This window comes from Myiozetetes cayanensis, unplaced genomic scaffold, assembly GCF_022539395.1.
Source record: "Myiozetetes cayanensis isolate MyiCay16 unplaced genomic scaffold, myiCay2020 scf3, whole genome shotgun sequence".
Lineage (NCBI taxonomy): Eukaryota > Metazoa > Chordata > Aves > Passeriformes > Tyrannidae > Myiozetetes > Myiozetetes cayanensis.
This window is the reverse complement of record NW_026087521.1, coordinates 71,153,405-71,171,112: the sequence shown is the minus strand read 5'-3', so window position 1 is coordinate 71,171,112 and position 17,708 is coordinate 71,153,405. Positions and strand designations below refer to the sequence as shown.

At 43.9% G+C, this 17,708-nt stretch overlaps 1 protein-coding gene across 3 annotated transcripts in view; it reads left to right on the top strand.

The window, feature by feature from the left end:
* Nucleotides 1-626: 626 nt before the first annotated feature.
* The window catches only part of DUSP16 (dual specificity phosphatase 16), a 44,794-nt gene continuing 27,712 nt past the window's right edge, over nucleotides 627-17,708 (top strand). The window contains exon 1 of one of the 3 annotated variants that reach the window (XM_050323466.1): nucleotides 627-1,293. The gene's annotated coding sequence lies outside the window, so the exon portion shown is untranslated. Of the gene's footprint in view, nucleotides 1,294-1,421; nucleotides 1,574-12,282; nucleotides 12,368-17,708 lie in introns of those variants that run through there. The other 2 variants (XM_050323465.1, XM_050323468.1) reach the window with 2 other exon arrangements.

The following is a 17,708-nucleotide window of genomic DNA, read 5'->3' as shown; positions in this document are numbered from 1 at the left end:
GGAACCGGATGACGTTTAAGGTCCCTCTTCTTCCCCGAACCACTCCGTGACTATATGACTCTATAACACTACCGCTGGAGGAACTGACGCCCTAACACACCGCAGCAGTTCGGCATCGCACCGCACGGCGTCACGAGGCAAAAGAAGGTCAGATCAGACCGGTATTTATGGAGCCACCCGGGGCGCTTGTCCCCCCGGCCGGTGGCTCCGAGGGCAGTGGGACACCGCGCTGCGCTCCGTGCCCGGCGCTGCCCCGGGCCGGGCCGGAGGGGCGGCTGAGGCGGGGCGGTCCCTGCCGAGAGGGGCCGGCAAAGCGGCGAGGGCCGCGCTGCGGAGCCGCCTCCTCCCCGTCCGGGCGAAGGGCGGGGAAGCGCCTCGGTTGAGTCGCTCCGGGGCCCCGGCTCCTCCCAGGGGCGGCCGGGGGTGCCGCGGCGGGCCGGGGGCAGCGCCTTCCCCTGGGTGACAGCCCCAGAGCCCCGCCGCCATCGCCTCCCCGCGCCGGGGCTGCGCTGCCTCAGCGGCCCCGCGGGGATCCTCGCTCCCCGCTCCTCCTCTTTTCTCCTTCACCCTCTCCCCCCACCTTCACCCCCCCCGTCTGACTGAGTTCATTCACTGGGATTGGTTTCAAATGACGCCATCGCTTTATTTTTACACCAATGACCTCATCCCGGCAGCTTGAAGTTTACTGACCAGCGAAACTCTTTTCTCTCGTTCGTTCCTCTCCTTGTGCCTTGCGCTTCCCTTGTGTTTGTCGTCCTTCGGGTCATTCTGGGAACCGAAGGCTTTAAAAAAAAGGAAAAAAAAAAACCACAAAAAGACCAAAGACACACGCAAAACCCCCTAACCCCCAAACTTTTTCCCTCCTCCATAGCTTTTCAGTGTGTGTCCCCTCTCATCACTATCCCCGTTTAATTTTTTTCTAGCCATCTTGGTGGGGGGTGGAGGAAGGAGAAGGAAAGCAAAAAAAAAGAAAAAGAGCTCCAAAGCTCCAAATGTTTCCTTTTTCTGGTCCTCTCCCCTCCCACCTTCACGCTTCCCACTCTTAAAAAAAAAAAAAAAAGACGAATATATTTTTATTTTTTTAATTATTTTAAAATTGCTGGGGTTTGGTTGTGTTTTTTTTTTGGTTTTGTTGAGTTTTCTTATGCAAGAAGAAGGAAAAAGAGGAGCTTTCCCAGCGACTGGAAGAAGGCAGAGTTGTTTCGGGCGGCAGCCGCGAGGCTGGTGGCAATTAGTTTTATCCTTGCCGAGGGGACAGACAGACGGACAGACAGACGGGCAGGGGGTGACACAGTAAGTGCCGGGAGGCGCACGGACCCTCGACCCGGGGCCGCCCCGTGGAAGCCAACTCGGGAGGGGGCGAGGGGCGCGGGGGGGCCGGGCCGGGCTGGGCGGGGAGACGGAGGAGGAGGAGAGGGAGGGAGAGGGAGGTGAAGGAGAGGCGGGCGGTGGGAGCCCTCCCTCTCTCCTCCCGCATGCCCTTCCCCGCCGCCCCCTCACCTCCGGAGCAGAGCGCCCGCAGTGGACAGGTCGCTGCTGTGGCCCGGGCGGGCTCCGGCCGCTTCCGCAGGTGGTAAGAACGGGGGTGTGAGGGAGGGGGTACGGCACGGGCACGGCCGCCCCGCGTTCCCCTACCTGCTGCCGGCACCCGGCCCCCTGCCGCCCCGTCCCTTCCCCTTCCCTTCCACCTCCCGACATCCACCTGCCTCTCCCCGGGAGAGGAGGGAGCCGGGCGCTGTTCGTGGCGGGGCCGGAGGCAGCCGCGGCTGGAAGAAGGATGGGCAGGAGCCCGCTGGCCCCGCTGAGGGCTCGGGGGGTTCCTCATGAGGCGCGGCGCGCGCCGCTGCCTTGCTAAACTTAGCCAAGAGCGCCGGCTCCGAACGGGCTTAAAATGGTCGGGGATGCTTTTAAAAAGCCCCGGAGGGCGGCCGGAGAAATGTTGGAAGTTCTGCCTTCGACTTGGGGGAAAAAAAAAAAACAACAAACCAAACCCAAACGTTTAAATTGAGGCAGCTGACAAAATGGAGGGCTGCCGCGGCGTCCAGGAGTGAGGCAAATTGCGAATTGTTAACCTGGCATCGCGCTCGCCTCAAGCTCCCGAGCTCGGCGGCCGGCGCCGGGACGCGGCCTGTGACAGATCCACACCCCCCACCCCGGTCCCAGCTTTGTTCGCCCCTCATCCCGGGAGAGCGGCGTATATCCCAACCAGGTGTATGGGATGTGCCTGTGGCGAAGGGATGGCCAATGGCAGGATTTTCCAGCCGCTGGAACCCATTTGGTTAGTTGTCAGATGAGAAGCTGAGGTGGTTTGTTTGTTTGTTTGTTTGTTTGCTTTGGAAAAGAAAAGCCAGGAGAGTCTTTATTTAATCGTCGTTTCAGCGGGTTGGAATAGAAAATCGATCTTTTTGGTTTTCCTTCGAATAAATAGCGTAGTCAAGCGAGCTGTATTGTCTAACTTTTTCTTTTTTTGTTCAAACATTTGGTGTATACCCAACAGAATAAACACATCTATGCTGGTTTTGAAAACTAAAAGCATATTAAACTGTTCCTCTTTGCAAGGGTGTGTGTTGGGGGTCTTAAAGGAATACAAAACCCCAACCAAAACCCCAAAAATGATTTTGTAATCCTTGCACTGAGATTTGTGCTATTCCTGGCAGTGTTGTGGTTTGGTAGATACAGAGTTTACAAAGTCACAACTGACTAAAGAGGAGTTGGTTTAGACTCTTGTGTTTTGAGGGGAGGTGGAAAAATAGTAAGTCTTAATTTCTTTTTATGGTGCTCATCCCACTGCCCATTGGACATTGGAGTATTCATCACAGTTGTTTATGTTGGTTGTCTGGGAGTTTCTGCTCAAATGGGGAGCAAGTATGCAACAGGGAGGTGTACGTGTATTTTTAGCTTTCATTTTTAAGGACAAAAGATGCAAAGAATAGTGATATTCACAAGTCAGTCCTGTGTTTATTGAGTGTGCTTATTAATATTTTGAGGATGGAATATGTAAAAAAAATCCGAGGTGTAAAAATTCTGGTCGTTATGCTTGTTACAGTAAGTCTTCATACACAATTTAAAAGTACCTTTTAAAGTGAGCAAATAAGTAAGGTGCTGGTTCTTCCTGTGCTAAAGGTGGTAACTTCAAAATGCTTTATGCCTTAATACATGTGGAAAGGTCCAGAAAACCAAACCAAGCACTTGAAAATGCAGCATGTTGTATAGAGATACCGAAACACGTCCTTACTCCAGCAGCTCTGTTTTTGTTAGATATAATGCAGATATAATGAAACAAAACACACTAGGAAAACTTCTCTGGAAGATAGTGAGCTCAGTTATGCTTGTTTCTGTAAAATGCATGCTCTTCTTTCAGCGAAGGCAAGAATATTTGCTTTCAGCTAGAATAGCTTCCACTGCCCGTAGGAGTGATACTGGCAGGAGCTGTGCAGGAATGTGTTAAATGCACCTCGCCAGGATCTCTTGTCTCCCAGGCCAGCCCCTGCTCCTCTGGGGTGGGTTCCAGCCCTCAGCCCGTGGGAGGAGTTGTGGTTTGTGTCTGCCATGTGCCTTGTGTACCTTGCCTTGGCAGAGTGACTCTGCCCTGGGAGTCGTGTGCTGCTGGGAGAGTGGAGTCATACGGAGTTACTAGAGATTGGATGACGAGATGGCTCAGTCAGTGTTCTGCTTATCAGGTTAGTGAAACACGTAGGCCTTACGGAGCGCTCGAAGGCTATAAATTCGGGCTCTGTTCTGGACCTTCGTAAGAAATGCCAAATAGACAAATCAGCCCTTGATTTCTGCTGCTTGCGTCAATCTGCAGGTGGTGTCTGCCCCGGTGCGTTGGGCAGTAAGAGGTGTGTGCAGGGGGAGGGCTTTGCTTGGTCACCTGTCTTTTTAAAGTTTGACGCCTTAATCCTCAGGCCTATTCACCAGTTGTCACTGTTTTCAAAGTACAGTTTTTCTAAGATATACAGTAAGCACAGCCTTTTTTCCCCTCTCAAAAGAAGAAAAGGAGGCAGGATTATAATTTCACTTTACATTGAATTTTCTGTGACTTTTTTTCTTTTCATTTTCCTTTTCTATAACAGCAGTCAGGAAAGCATTACAGATATTCTTCAAGTGCTGACAGTCCTTAATAGCCAGATGGCATAGAGTACTTACTGTCAAAGGATGAGGTGTGGAAGGATTGACACATCCCTTCCTTTTTCTTTTCCACTTTTTTTTCATCCCTGGAAAGAAACATGGGTTTGACCTGCGACTCCAGTGAATCTGCCCCTATGGATTTGTTATGATAATGAGTAAATGCTTCTTGCAATCTTGCAGTATTTTGTGCTTGGTTGTGTCATGGTACGTCCATGATTATTAAAGAAGAATTATCCAGATGATGTTTTTCTGGGTAACAGAAAAGTAAGCATGTCCCTAATGTGTTAAATAGTGCATTCACTTTCCCTACAATCCTTTGGGGATTGCTTCCAGCACTAGTGTTGGGGCACGGGGTTTCTGTAGAATATTTTAAATATCAGTATCCACGATATCGTTTCAGTATCAGTAATATTTTGGTTTCTTTGGTATCCCCCTCATAAACAAAGGGTAATGCATCATTCTTTAGGGCTGTCCACTGCATATGTGGCCTCTACTTTCTGCACAAATCAAAAGCCACAGGTGATGGCTGTGCTAGTGATGTGCATCAAGACGTTGTCCTGTACTAAAGCTAGCAATTAACTGCAGATCAGGAGTCATTTGCATGAAGATAAAATGAACGCTGTAACTTCAGGCTGCTTCGTGGTTGTTGCTCGGGGGACCTTATCCTCAGGGTCTTATCACTACTATAATAGTATCCCCACCCTGATACCAAAGCTAATTGTGAGCAAACCTGCTCAGGAGCAAGGTAGGAGGCTGAGATGCCCTGTGCTGCTGCAGCATGCCTGCTGTCTGAAGATGTTGGAGGCAACAGGTCAGTTCGTGTCACCACTTTCTACTCCACCTGTGCTGATCTTCGGATTGGTATTATTTGCAAATCTCTATTACAGTTACTCTGTAACTTCCTATAACACGTGGAGGAAGCCAAAAATAATACGCACTAATGGTAAAGTTTGGAATTTTAACTTCTAGGTTTACACAGCTTCTAATCTGAGCGGTTCTTGGGTTTGCTTATGGATAGGGCCTGTTGGCAGCCATCATGGTCTCCAGTGGAGATGATGTTGGCCACCAGTGAATTCCTCACCAGTCGAAGCAAATCTGCGTCCAGGGTGTGTGTATGGAGGATGAGAGGGAAGATGGGCGTGAGTTCAGGGCCCTGTGTTTCCTTTTGCTTCGCTATGTGCTCTGCTGTTGAGCCAAGACTGACCTACTCGGAATTGGCTCTGGGAGGGCTGGCAGCTTTCCATGTCGTGTCCCTGTGAAATGCTCCAGCAGCTGAAAAAAAACCCAACCAAAATTAATAATTGGGCAAGCTAGGACAGAGGGGAAGGAGTGTTGTTTTAATAATGAGAGGTTTCTGGTGGGGCTGTGGGGATTCAGCAAGGACCTTCCCAAGCTCCCATGGTGCTGTTTTTCTGTGTTTTCACTGCCCAAAACTGTGACATGTATGAAAGGAAAACTCCTGAACTAAGGGTTCTTCTCTGAGGGGAATTCAGTAATCTCTGCTCTTTCTTGGTTAAAATAGGACATATACATTGCCAGTAACTTATACAGCTTTTCTTTAAGTGCGTTCTTGGAACTTTTTCCCTGTCTAGTATGATTTTTCATGCTGCTTCCAATAAGCTAGGATCAGTTCTTTGCACAGACCTCTTCAGATACGTTTTGCACTCTTGTTTGGTTTCAAACTGAATATATAAACTTTTATCATTTGTTTAGCAAATAAAGATACAAAGGCAGAGGTGTGCAGAGGCTTTCATTAGTTGAGAATAAATGTATTTTTTTCTCAAGATCTTTAATACATGCTAGCCAGAGTGATAGTTGGCTAAAATTATGTGAAAAAAATTCTTCATAAAATCATAACTGTGTTCCATTACATTAGTTTGGCAGAAAACTGACATGTTTTATAATTTTGGGAGTGAAATAGTGTTACCCATTTTCATTGTGCTTGACTTGATTTTGCTTTGCTATAGCAGTCTATGAATTGAGCCTGTTGACTAAATGATAGATCAGTGGCTTGCAAAGATAGTCTCTCTTTAGACATCCATGCCTGCTTGTCTGATGTTTTTTACATTACTGAAGGCATTGTGGGAGGCAAAAAAATGAGTCTCAGTGTAGTCTCACTGGAATGAGAACTTTACAGAGAGCATAAACTGAGGAGGACAACGGGGACTAATTGTATGAAATTCCTTTTATGCACACGTTCCTGAGTTTGAATAACTAATATGTGTTCAGCCTGCTGCATTAGAAGGCTTTGGCTCTGCGTGTGTAGAAGAGATGTTGCTCTCCAAATAGGAAAGGAATTCTCCCTGCTTCCACACTATTGCAGATAAAATTGAGTCAGTACTGCCTTTTGCTCCTGCTGAACCCCTAGTAAAGCACGTTTAAAGGCTGAATAATTCATAATGTCAGAGACATAAATGCCATGCTTTTAATAGCCCAGGTTGTTTGTGCTTCTCGATTGCTGGGGGTAAGACTCATTCAGCCCAGACTTTAAAGACTCAAATCCCGTGCCAGGACTGGGGTTTCTGCCTGCAAGATGGTGCTTGCAGGGGAGTGCCTTTCTCCATGGTGTGTGTTTCACTGAGTTTGTACAGTCTCCTCAGCCTGAAAGCCGTCCATCTTGTAAACACTACCTTACCAACACGTGCAGAGAGTCTGAACTGCACTTCAAAGGGCTTTTCTCGGCGTGCCATCCTGCCACTGAGGCAAGCCTTCATTTCAAAGGTGATTTGAAAGCATCAAGAACAGTTGCCTGAAGAACAGCATGAGATTACTCTCCACTCATTCTGTTAATGCTACCTGGAATACTTACAGAGCCTGTCACCTATACGGTTCCCCAAAGTGTTTTGTTGCAAGTGCTTGGGTGTTGGGATTTCATGCCTCCCTTCTTTAAAAATCGTGCTTGGGACACAATGTTTTCTCTTGCTTTCCAGCTTTGCTGTACCTTTTCTTGGTAGTCTGAACTCTGGAAAACTGGGAGGGAAGAGAGATTCATAAAACTGCCAATTTTTAAGCAAGAAGGAAGATAGCTCCAGCAAAGGAGTCTCTTCTCGTAGCAAGAGGACCCAGTACCTTCTTCCCTTTTCTCCCAGACTACTCCCAGGTCACTTCAATTTCCTAAAACTTCTCATGCTTTTACACAGTGAGTGTTCTGAGGCCTTATTGAAGAAAGGTGATCTACAGTGACTGGTCTGTAGGTTCACAGTCCTGTGTCTTGGGAAGCCAGCGCAGCTGAAGGCAAATGGGCACCGTCCTTGTGAGAGCTGGTAAACTTCATGTTCTCTGAGCTGATGGGAGACTTATTTAAGGCATGTTTAGACAAACTAATAGAGCTGCTTGTGCTTCTACTTTCCTCTGCTACCTTGTTTGTTTCTTACTATCTCACTTCTGTTTTGGTTTTACTTGCATGTAACTTTGCAGCTTAGTATGTATGGTGTTAGATTTTTCCTGGTCAGTGTGGAGTGAGGTCTCTTGTCCAGCTGATGAAAATCCCTGACTTCTCCTGGTTGACATGTTGTGAGCATGCTGTTAGCTTCTCAGTCCTCCATTCTGCCTGTTAGACAGATGATCCACGTTGGGTTACCATGCAGTTGACAAAGCCTGTTTCCTCAGCGTGGCTCACTTCACCTGCCTACTGTGATTTCCAGGTGGACCTGTCTGAAGATGCTCGAAAAGTGTATTTATCCAACCCAGACATGATTGTATGAGTAGTCCATCTGCTGCCTGTTTCCTCTCAAAATATAACTGAAAGAAATGAACTCCTTCAAGCAAAATGTGGATGAGAAAGAACACTACTACAGGATCCAGTCTCCAGGATACTGGGCTCCAAGGACAGCAAAAGCAAAGTGGGGAAATACTGCTAATACTGTGATTGTACATTTCCCCAAGATACTCTTTTCATGAAGAGACACACATCTTTCTGCCCCCTCAGATTTGCAGGACTTGAATTTCATTTTTCTTCATCTGAGGCTTGCATGACTTGCCAACCCTCCTGCAGGTGTGACCTGCTGTGAAACAAGGAGACGTAAAGTGTCTTTTCCACTGCTGTCTCATATATAGTTAAACCTACAGAAAGCTGTGGAGGAAGCACAGGCAGGCTGTTCCTCTGACAGCCTTCTGCAAATACAAGCTATTAATGACCATTGCCTTTCATGGGCAAAACCAGTCCTGGCAATTCCTTTGTGCCCTTTCTTTAATGGCGTAACAAGCGAGCACATCAGCTATTTTTATTCAAGCACCCAGACAGAAGCCGGTATGGTACAGTGGCTATGAAGTGTCTGCATAGCTAAGTGAAAATACAGCTACTGTTTAATACTAAGTCTTTTTCTTTTAATTATAGGATATTGAGAGTTCAGCTAATGTCTTTCTAATTGAACTGTGGTGAGGACTTTGAAGATTTTGCATTGAAATAGGCATGAGGTTCGTTTCAGCCACTGACTTTTTCTACTGTTTAAGTCAACAAACAGTAAGGTGAGGACTTAGGGAAGTCCTAAGGTGGGTGGGGAAGAGAAGACTGCTTCATGGTAAAGGTTCAGGTCTTGTCCTCTCAGAAGGTTTTGGGACTATCTGTTCGAATGTGCTGCTTAGTGGCAGGCAGAGGAAAAAGCTGAACACAGTGACACTATTGACAAATGCTAGCTTAGAAAGATGCAGTGTTTGTTTTGGGAATTTTTAAAGGCTACCAAACCCTTTGATGGCGGTTTTTTCTCTTTTTTTTTTTCTCTTTTTTTTTTATTTCCCCCCCTTTCCCTTAAAGAGGCTGTCTGACAGAAAAATGACTTCCATAGCACGATAAATAATTTAAAAAAAATTAAGACTGTATTGATGATTTAAGTATTTGAATATTTCAAAGACAGGAATTTATGTCATGGATTAACATGGGAAGAATGTTGAGCATATAATTTTGTGTGTGTGTGTGCACACTCAGCATATATATATGTGTATATATCTATGTAATACACCCTCCCCCCTGTAGTATTGACATACATTGTCTCCAGTTTGATTTTGGTTTAAAAGAAAAAAAAGCAACAAAAGAAAACAAACTTTTGAGCATAACATAGATGTTAGAGGTCTTAAGGAAAAAAAAAAAGACATCACAAAAATCTTCTTGTTCCATCCAGCAAAGTACAGCATTTCTATTCAGTGCTTAGTATTTAGCCCAACTTGTGGTACTGCTTTTCTGTACAGTCAGACATTATGCTTACTTAGCTACTTATTACTTATTTACTTGTGTTTTCCATTTATGTTAGCAAATTGAGAATATACAAGTCCAGCTTCCCTCTTGAAAGGTCTCTCCCTTTCAGATTGCAATTACTATACATGAAAGCACAGCTGGAGAAGTCTTATCTATTGGTAGAAAATAGAATTACATTTTTTTTGAGGTGAAGTGGGATTGGTGTTAAGTAGATCAGCTGACTTTGGGACAAGATGAAGATAAAGTAATTAAACCACCAACATAGAACCACATCTTTCAGCTTCTCTAACAACAGAAAAATAGGCTTCTATCATCAGTTGCCATTTTTTCATGCTGTTAGTAATTGTTAACTCTTTTAAAGTCTGGCATGTGCAGGTGCAAACGTACCAGCTTCCCTAGGCCCTTGCTGTTTGCCTTATAACATTTTGAAGTTATTTTATACGCTGCCACTGGTGTAAGTGCTCTGCAAGTACAACGAGTCAGTGCCCCGAGGAACTTTAACGTCAATACAGAAAGCTGAATGGTAGTCTAAAGACTATTGACAAGTGTCTCTTTCCACCTGTGTGTGTAGAAGGAGTTACCAAGTCTGGCTGCTTGACACAGTCCCTCTGCCTCTGGCTGCTGCCCTAAGCCTGCTGCTCGGGGTAGTTTTGATGGCTGTTCGTTCTTCACTTGAGGCCACCTCAGTGAATGAACTCACAGGTCCTGTGTCGTGTCTGTGTTTTCTGTGAAGCAGACCAGAAATCCATCCCACTGTCTGCTCTGTAGGCTCTAGGTTGTTGTTCACGCCATGCCAGACCTTAAATTAAAAAACCCTGCCTTTATAACACAGAGACAAAGCTTGGAAGGGAAATACTCTGTAGACTGACCTTTCCTTTCTTCTGTGTTCTGCCCAACTATTGCCCTTACCCAAAAGAAGTAGGTTCAGTTGCAGTGAAAGTGAAACTGAGAACATCAGTTTGGATCCACTGAAACTGATGGAGTTTTCTGAAGGCAGTGCAAGCCAGTGTGCATTTCTGTGCCAGGTAAGATCAAATGCTCACAGGAACTCTGATTCTTCCCTTGTCTGCCCAGCCCCGTCTTTTCAAACTCACTCTTTTCGTGGCTGTCAGGATCCCACAGTGAGCCGGAGCTGGGAAACAGAAATGGCTCTGAAAATTGTTTGGATGTGGTTTATTGATGCATTTGTTTGTTCTACTCGTCTGTACAGTTGGTTTGTGACTGACGTGGCTCTTTGAGTCAGCTCAATTATTATATCAAGAATTAATGTGTGAGCGGGTGGGAGGGACTCGGTGCCCTCTGATAGCCCTGACTTAGCTTGGTTTAGGCTGCCATGGAAGGTGCCCCCTCAACCTTGTCTTCTGCAGGGGCAGCAAGAAGTATATTCATTACATACATGGATTTACCCACTGGAAACCAAGCTCAAGCTATGGAGCTGATTGCTAGGCCAGCACATATGCATATATGCATGTGTGTTTTTATTTATTTTTATATATATATATATATACACTGATATAAAAAACTGTATATCTCTTCATACATGAACATACACATCTGTGTATATACACCTATACTCTGTCCAGAGCAGCTTATATCTTATAAAGCTTTCATTCAATGTCACTTTTTTTTTTGATGGTTTATATGATAAGCAGTTAATTAGCCAGTGAAACAAAATAGCCTTGCAAATAAGGCTTCCTAGGCTCTTTCTAGGTATAATGAACACAGAGAATCTGGATACGTGGTCTTCACGGAACAGTTACTATGTAGTTTTAGTAGTCATAGCTATCTGAGGTAGATAGATAGATTTTGTGCATTTGGTGTGTCTGATCAGGTTATGGTGTGTCTGATCAGAAATCACAAGTTTATTCATTACTTGGTCTTTCAGAGGGGAGTGAAATGGAAACCTCATAGCTTTCTACTAAAAACTTGAAAGCATTTCTGTTATATCAGACTTATTTGGTAAAATGAAAAATCTCTTTTCTGCTTTGGGAATGGTTAGCTAGTAATACCTGTTAATTTCTTCCCCTGATTTGTTTTCCTTTTCTCCTCATATTGACTTTAATGTGTTCAGAGTTGTCGTTTTCCTCGCTTGTTAATTGCTTGTGTCATCTCTGCCCACTGCTTTGGGGGAAGTGTTGACTAAACCTACAGTTCCATTTACTATTCCCATTCCTTTTCAAGTGGTGGAATCTGGTACCTTTTTAATCCTAACTCTGTATTTGTATATACCTTCAAACCTTTAGGTTCTTTGAAACTTTGTTATAGACTACAAAGCCTAGTGAGTCTACATAAAGTTCTTCAAACACTTGAGTGGACATGCTCAAAGACACATGGTCATATTTGATGGTGGGTTTTGGTCAGGTGGAGAACCATGGTTCTGTGTCCTGCTTCACTTCTTGCCATGTGCTCCTTTATGCCTGTCATAAGGTCTGTCAGAGGCTCTGTGTGGCTACTTTTAAGTGACTTGTTATGGTACTGAAGTTGAGCATTACATGTTTCTGTTTTCTACTCAGCCCTTAAATTTTTTAATTCCCTCTTAAATGTTGAGAACATGGCAACTTATATATATGTGTGTATATATATATATACACTTTATACTCTATATATATACTGTTAGTTAGGGGTTTTTTTATTCTGCTCTGATATGTCAGTCCTGACTTAGTGCATTTTGAACTTATCTTTTGCCAGCATTCTGTGTAGGAGAGGCTCTTGCAAAGCAGCCTGTTTTTACTTTCTCAGCTATTATTATCTAGTTGCCGGTATTAAATTTAATGGTGCCCTTCGATTTTTATGTACCAGCTCTTAGGATTTTTCTTATTTTTTGTGTTTTCTGATCTGATACTCTTTGCTCTTCTAAAGTCTTTATCTTTTTTTTTTTCCCCCATCTGCTGTCACTTATACTGCTTTCTGTTTCTTTACCCAGGCTTTGATTCACATTTTTCTGGGATATGCTCATTTGGCCTGTGTAACCTCAAGAAAACGTTACCATTTCAACATAATGACTCTTTTCTTTCCTGGCTTCCTGTTCCCTTTCCTTGTGGAGTGGTATGTATACCTTCTGCAACTTCCAGGCTCAGCTGGGAGCTAAACATGCAGCTTTTCATTTCCTCTCTCTTCTTGCACTGAAGATCTTTTGGACCAGCAGTGCCTTAATCACCATTTCTGGTACAAGTTTTGGTAGTTCTTCCACGAGTGTGGTGAACTTTGGTTGTACTGTGAGTGTTGTCACTTAGCAGTGAGCTAACGCAGTCAGTAAACAGGCTTTCTGACACGGTGTAAGATCATTCCAGTGAGGAGCAGGGGAAAAGCTTATTTTCTTACTGCCAGGTAAAGAACAAACACGGAACAAAAAAATGTTCCTTGGCGTGTCCTGCAGTGGTTCAAAGGCTGAACCGAAATGTAGATTCTCCATCAAATTAAATTCCTTTGTGTCTGGCATGGTATTCCTCTTACTTCCTTCTCTAAACAGAATTGGCTTGACTCTTCCCCCTTTTCCACAGTAACTGTGTGATTCCTTGTTTAGCTTGTGAGAATTGCAAGAGCTGGGATGTTTTTCTGAATTAAAGATCCCAGGTTTGTAGCGATTTCTTCCTCCTTCCTGTTGTTCCTCCCCTCCTCCTGACAGACTTATTTCAGGGTTGGTTTGTTCTTATTTTCCCCAAGGAGAAGACTTTTCTTCATCGTTCTTCACACCAGGTTATGGTCCCTTCTGTACAGAGGGCTTCAGTTGACTTCAGATGTAACCCCAGTGCCATTTTACCAGCTGAAGGAAGAAAGGCTGGACTACTGCTCTCTGCTTCTGTGTCAGCTCTGTTCCTTTCACTTGGGGACCATAACTCTCTGCAGTCCTTCTTGATAGGTTTCCATTTTGAGATGCACTCTGTTCAGAATGACACAGCATCTGTGTGAGCGTGGAATTGTTATTGAAACACCAGGCACAGAGAACTCCTTATCAAAATACTTGTTTCTTCATTTTGCTTTTATCACTGTTGTGAAATGGAAGGATTAAGAAGTGTTACTCCAGAAGTAGAGGAAAGGCATTGGAGATTGCCTCTTTTTTTTTTTTTTTTCTGCAAAAACAGTGCTGTCTTGAGACCCAGTTATTCAAAAACAAGTTGTAATGAAAATATCCTAAAATCCTCAGCTTTATCTTGGTTGTGTCAAATACTTGGTAAAACTCCAAGGTGGTAAATAACTGGGTTATTTTCTTTATGGAGTACTAATCTTGTTTGCTTTGGCATCCAAAACCAAAGACAGCTTATTTTTACTTAATATATATACTTTTTTTAGAACGTCCCTTCCATGCAGTAATAAAGATTCTGCAGAGCCCAGGAGGCCAGTCACAGAGCATGGGTCTCATGTTGTGTTACATGGCTTAAGAAAAAAGTGGAGATGTGACTGATCAAAGGAACAGGTCTGCAAAATTTCCTTGGCTGCAATGTTCTGTGTAGGTGTGAGCAGCACAGTTAAGGCCAAAAGAAATGCTACTGTACTAGAGAAAAAGAGATTGAGTGCCTAGGTGAGTGTTTTTCATCCATAGCTGTGGTTTAAAGTGTCTTAGTACCAAGTGGGAAAATGAGCTGGACGCAACTTAGATGTAGAAGTGTGTGGTGAAATCCATCATGAAAGACGGTGTAGGAGAAAAAGGTGAAAGAAAAGAGGAAGCCTCTCAGTTGTAGCAGATAGTTGAATTCCTGCAGGGGGGTACTGGAAGTTATTTAAACATGCAATGACTTGATTTGTTGGTGAAACCATTAGCTAGTGCCATGTTTTTCTAGATTGGCCATCAGTTAATCACGTTTTCTTTCTGTCACTGTTTTTTATTGCAACGTGTGATGGGTAGAATCCAGAATGTGTAAATCTTAAGTTGCCTGTCTTGTCAGTTACTTCTGTTAAAAGCAACAATTTATTTTTGTTGATGGCTCACATCAGTTGACCCTCACAAGAGGACATCTTTCAAAGTATGTCTTTAACAAATAACCCCACCTTTTCTCTGTAACTTCTGGTGTAAATTCCTGGTTTTCTACTTTTTCTCTTGAGACTATATTACAAGCAGTAGTGTTTTCTTAATGTAGGGTATGGTTTGCAGTGGAGTTTTTAACAGTGCTAAATTTTGAGACAGCAGTCTAAGATGAGATGCCAAAGTGATGGGTTTACACGAGGTTCCTGACAGTCCCCAGAACACCTCATGTAAACTTGTTTCTGCTCCGTCAGGACACGTCCCTTCAACCACTGTTGCTGCTGTGTTCTCTTGTGAACTTAGTGAAATAGTTCACCTGGTGTGTGTTGAACTGAGATTTGCTTTCAGTGTGAGAAAAGTCAAAGCTACAACAAGTTGGCAAGTTTTCTGATCGAACTTTCCTCTCTGACTGTCTTTAAAAGGCCAATCATATGTAATGCTGTGTGATCACTGAACTGTTTGTATATGATGCTACAAATCTGTTTCTTAGTGAGGATGTCAACCTCAGACAATTTAGCTATGTTTATAGTTTTATAACAGATTAAGTAACTCCTCTGGCTTCAAAAATTAAAACCAAATCACAGTTGATCATGGTGATAATCTAAATAGGGTACCAGACTTTCCAGCCCCTGCTCTAGGCCACAGGTGCTCCATGCAGCAGTAGGTGCCAAGTGTAGTGGAGAGGGCCATTGTATTGCACATCTCCGTCTTTGCTGAGTGGTGACAGGGTGAGTGTTTTCTCAGCTGTTCTTTGAGCTGCTGAGCTTTGTCTGCTCGTTCCTCTCGGACGAGACACCTCAAATGCTTTTAAGTAGCTAATGCAGAAAGGGGTCGTGCTTTCCTGTGGTTAGAAGCTCAGGCGCTGGTAGTGAAGGTATTTTCATGGGTAGGCAGAAAGAGAATCTGATGTTCCTGGGTAGATTTGTACCTCATAAATTGCTATATGGAGTGGGGCAGTTTTCCTTGGGAGTCCTTTTTGTGTTTGTGAGGGGCTAAAGGTACAGCAAGGGACATTTTCTTCCCTGCTGCTTTCCTCGTTCCAGTCTACCTGAAGCAGAGTAACCATGGCTCCAAAGTTGTCATTAAGCTTCCTAAGAATACTTTTATTAATTGTGATTGTCTGGGCAGTAGTTTGACAAGGTTAGCAAAGCATGGAGTGCACTTCCTACTGTTAGTTTTTTCTTTTCATGACAAAGTTCTTCGGATTTGGCACAGTCTGTCTGCTGCCAACTTCTGAAGGGCAAGCAGGGATGACTTGGCAAGCAGCACAGCACTGGTAAGAGGATGTTTGGGCCAAGGACTCCTAGCCAAGCTCTTACCTTTTTGCATAAGATTTTCTTTAACGGGAACGCAAAGGAGATGGGATTGTGGTTAAATAATTACTCCTTGATTGAGCGAGAACCGCCCCGAGGAAGGTGCTTATGTAATGAAAGTCCCTATTGTGCTGTGTAAGAACAAGGACTCTGTGCTGAGCTGGTGTGAGCAATCATCACGCTGTTGCTTTCTCATACTTGACTCTGCAGACCTGTGCCGAAAAGAATTATTGAGTTTTACCTTAAACACACCAAAACACTATGGCAGTCTAGCACAAGGGGCAATATTGTACTTCAAAGTGTGCTGCAGGGCTCTGGATCTTTATGCCCAGGCAGCAGGCACCATCCATTGGCACCAGTGGAGCAGGAATTCTTTGTGGATGGCTTCCCCTCTCCGATCCAAGCAGCTCATACTTTGTTTAAAGCCAAAGGTGTACCAGCTCCTGGGGAACACTGTGGATTAATATTTAGTGGCTGAATTAGTCTTTTTGGAGTGTTAGTGTATTTTTTCCTTGGCAAAACTGCTTTAAACCGATGGTGAGAACAAAGTTAGCAAGAATGTTTTAGTCCTGGATAGGCATTGTAGCTACAAATAGACTAGATACATTTTCTTCAAGATCTGAGTCATAGATTTTATTTATTTTGCCTATTCCAGTGTAGTGTAAGCTAAATTAAAATTTAGATGTTCTAAATAATTTTTTGGATGTGTCCTTGATTTTTGCCGTCTCCCAGGTAACAGATTACTTGATTTTGGAAGCTCTTGCCCTAGGCATTACTGCTCTGATTTGAGCCTAGTGGTGTGGCTGCAGAGGAAGAAGCCTGAAGAGGGTGGGAGGAGCACTTCTCCTTCCCCTCTTTCCTGGTGACCTCTGCTTCTGTGGATGCACTCAACTCTTTTCCTGCACATTTTGACCTGTGCTGTAATCCTATCAGAGAGGATAACTGCAGTCAGGAATGAAGTCTTTTCTGGAAAAGATTTTTTGCTTGAATCTGCACATATGAAATGTTTTTGACGGTCAGTGGGAGAAGTTGGCTCCTTGTGCTGTGTTGTTCAATCCATCAGGGTTAGTCTTTCCATGCCACTCAGTGTTCCCTTGGAGAACCTCACTGCATGCAACATTCTAGGAGGCAAACTAGCTAACTAACACTTCTTTGCAATTCAAATAAACTTAAAAAAACCCTTTTACTTGTAAGACCTAAGTTATTGCCTCCTCGTTGCATTGTAGAATGAAACATCTACATCTAGAATTTTGAGGAATGCAGTACATTCTTAGTTGCAGCTGGAAGTGGTCTAAGTTTTTCAGTAACCTGGAAAATACTTTAAAGGAAATTGTATTTTTTCTGTGGTGTTTTTATGGGTTTTTTGTTTGGGTGGACTTCTGTTTGTTTGTTTTTTTCAGAAAACACAAATTTTTCTCCGACAGGCTTGTAAGAAAGGTCTGTAAGGAGAGGAATTTTTTTCTTCGTAAACTGACTAATTTGGAGAAGACAGGCAAGGTTTCAGGAACACAAATGTCACTTAAATCTTGAAACAAAAGCAGTGAATATAAAGCTAGGTCAAGTTTGAGTTAATAGTAATAAACAACTTTATAATCCAGAGAAAAGTTTGTTTATGGGAAGAAAATCTACCAAAAATCTGGTAACTTTGTGATGACTCCAAGATTTTTTGGTTTAGGTATCTGTTTTTGGGGGGCGTGTTCTTTCTTTTAGGTTTCTTTCTATCACATCCTCTCAGTGGTGTGACTTCAGCTAGACAGTTTCCATAAGAAATATGATTCACTGGGTAATTTATGACATACTTCGGGATGTGCTTTGGACTTCTTTTCCTGTTTGGGAAGAGGGGCAGGCTGGATGTGGAGATGTTTTGGAAGCCTTGGCTTTTGTTTCTGTGTCACGGCTTGGTTCTGTTTCACATCTTTGTGTGTGAGGAAGGGTTTGTGCGTTCTGGAGTTCGTGCCCTCCCTCTTCTTATCGCTTCATATTAACCAGGCTCATAAAAGATATCACCTCTCCAGGCAAGACCTGCCTTTCCTGTATCCTTGGGCAGCTGCAGATGCAGCAGGAATAGTGGGGATCTGTTGGATATGCTGTTCTTGTGAACCACATCTGTATG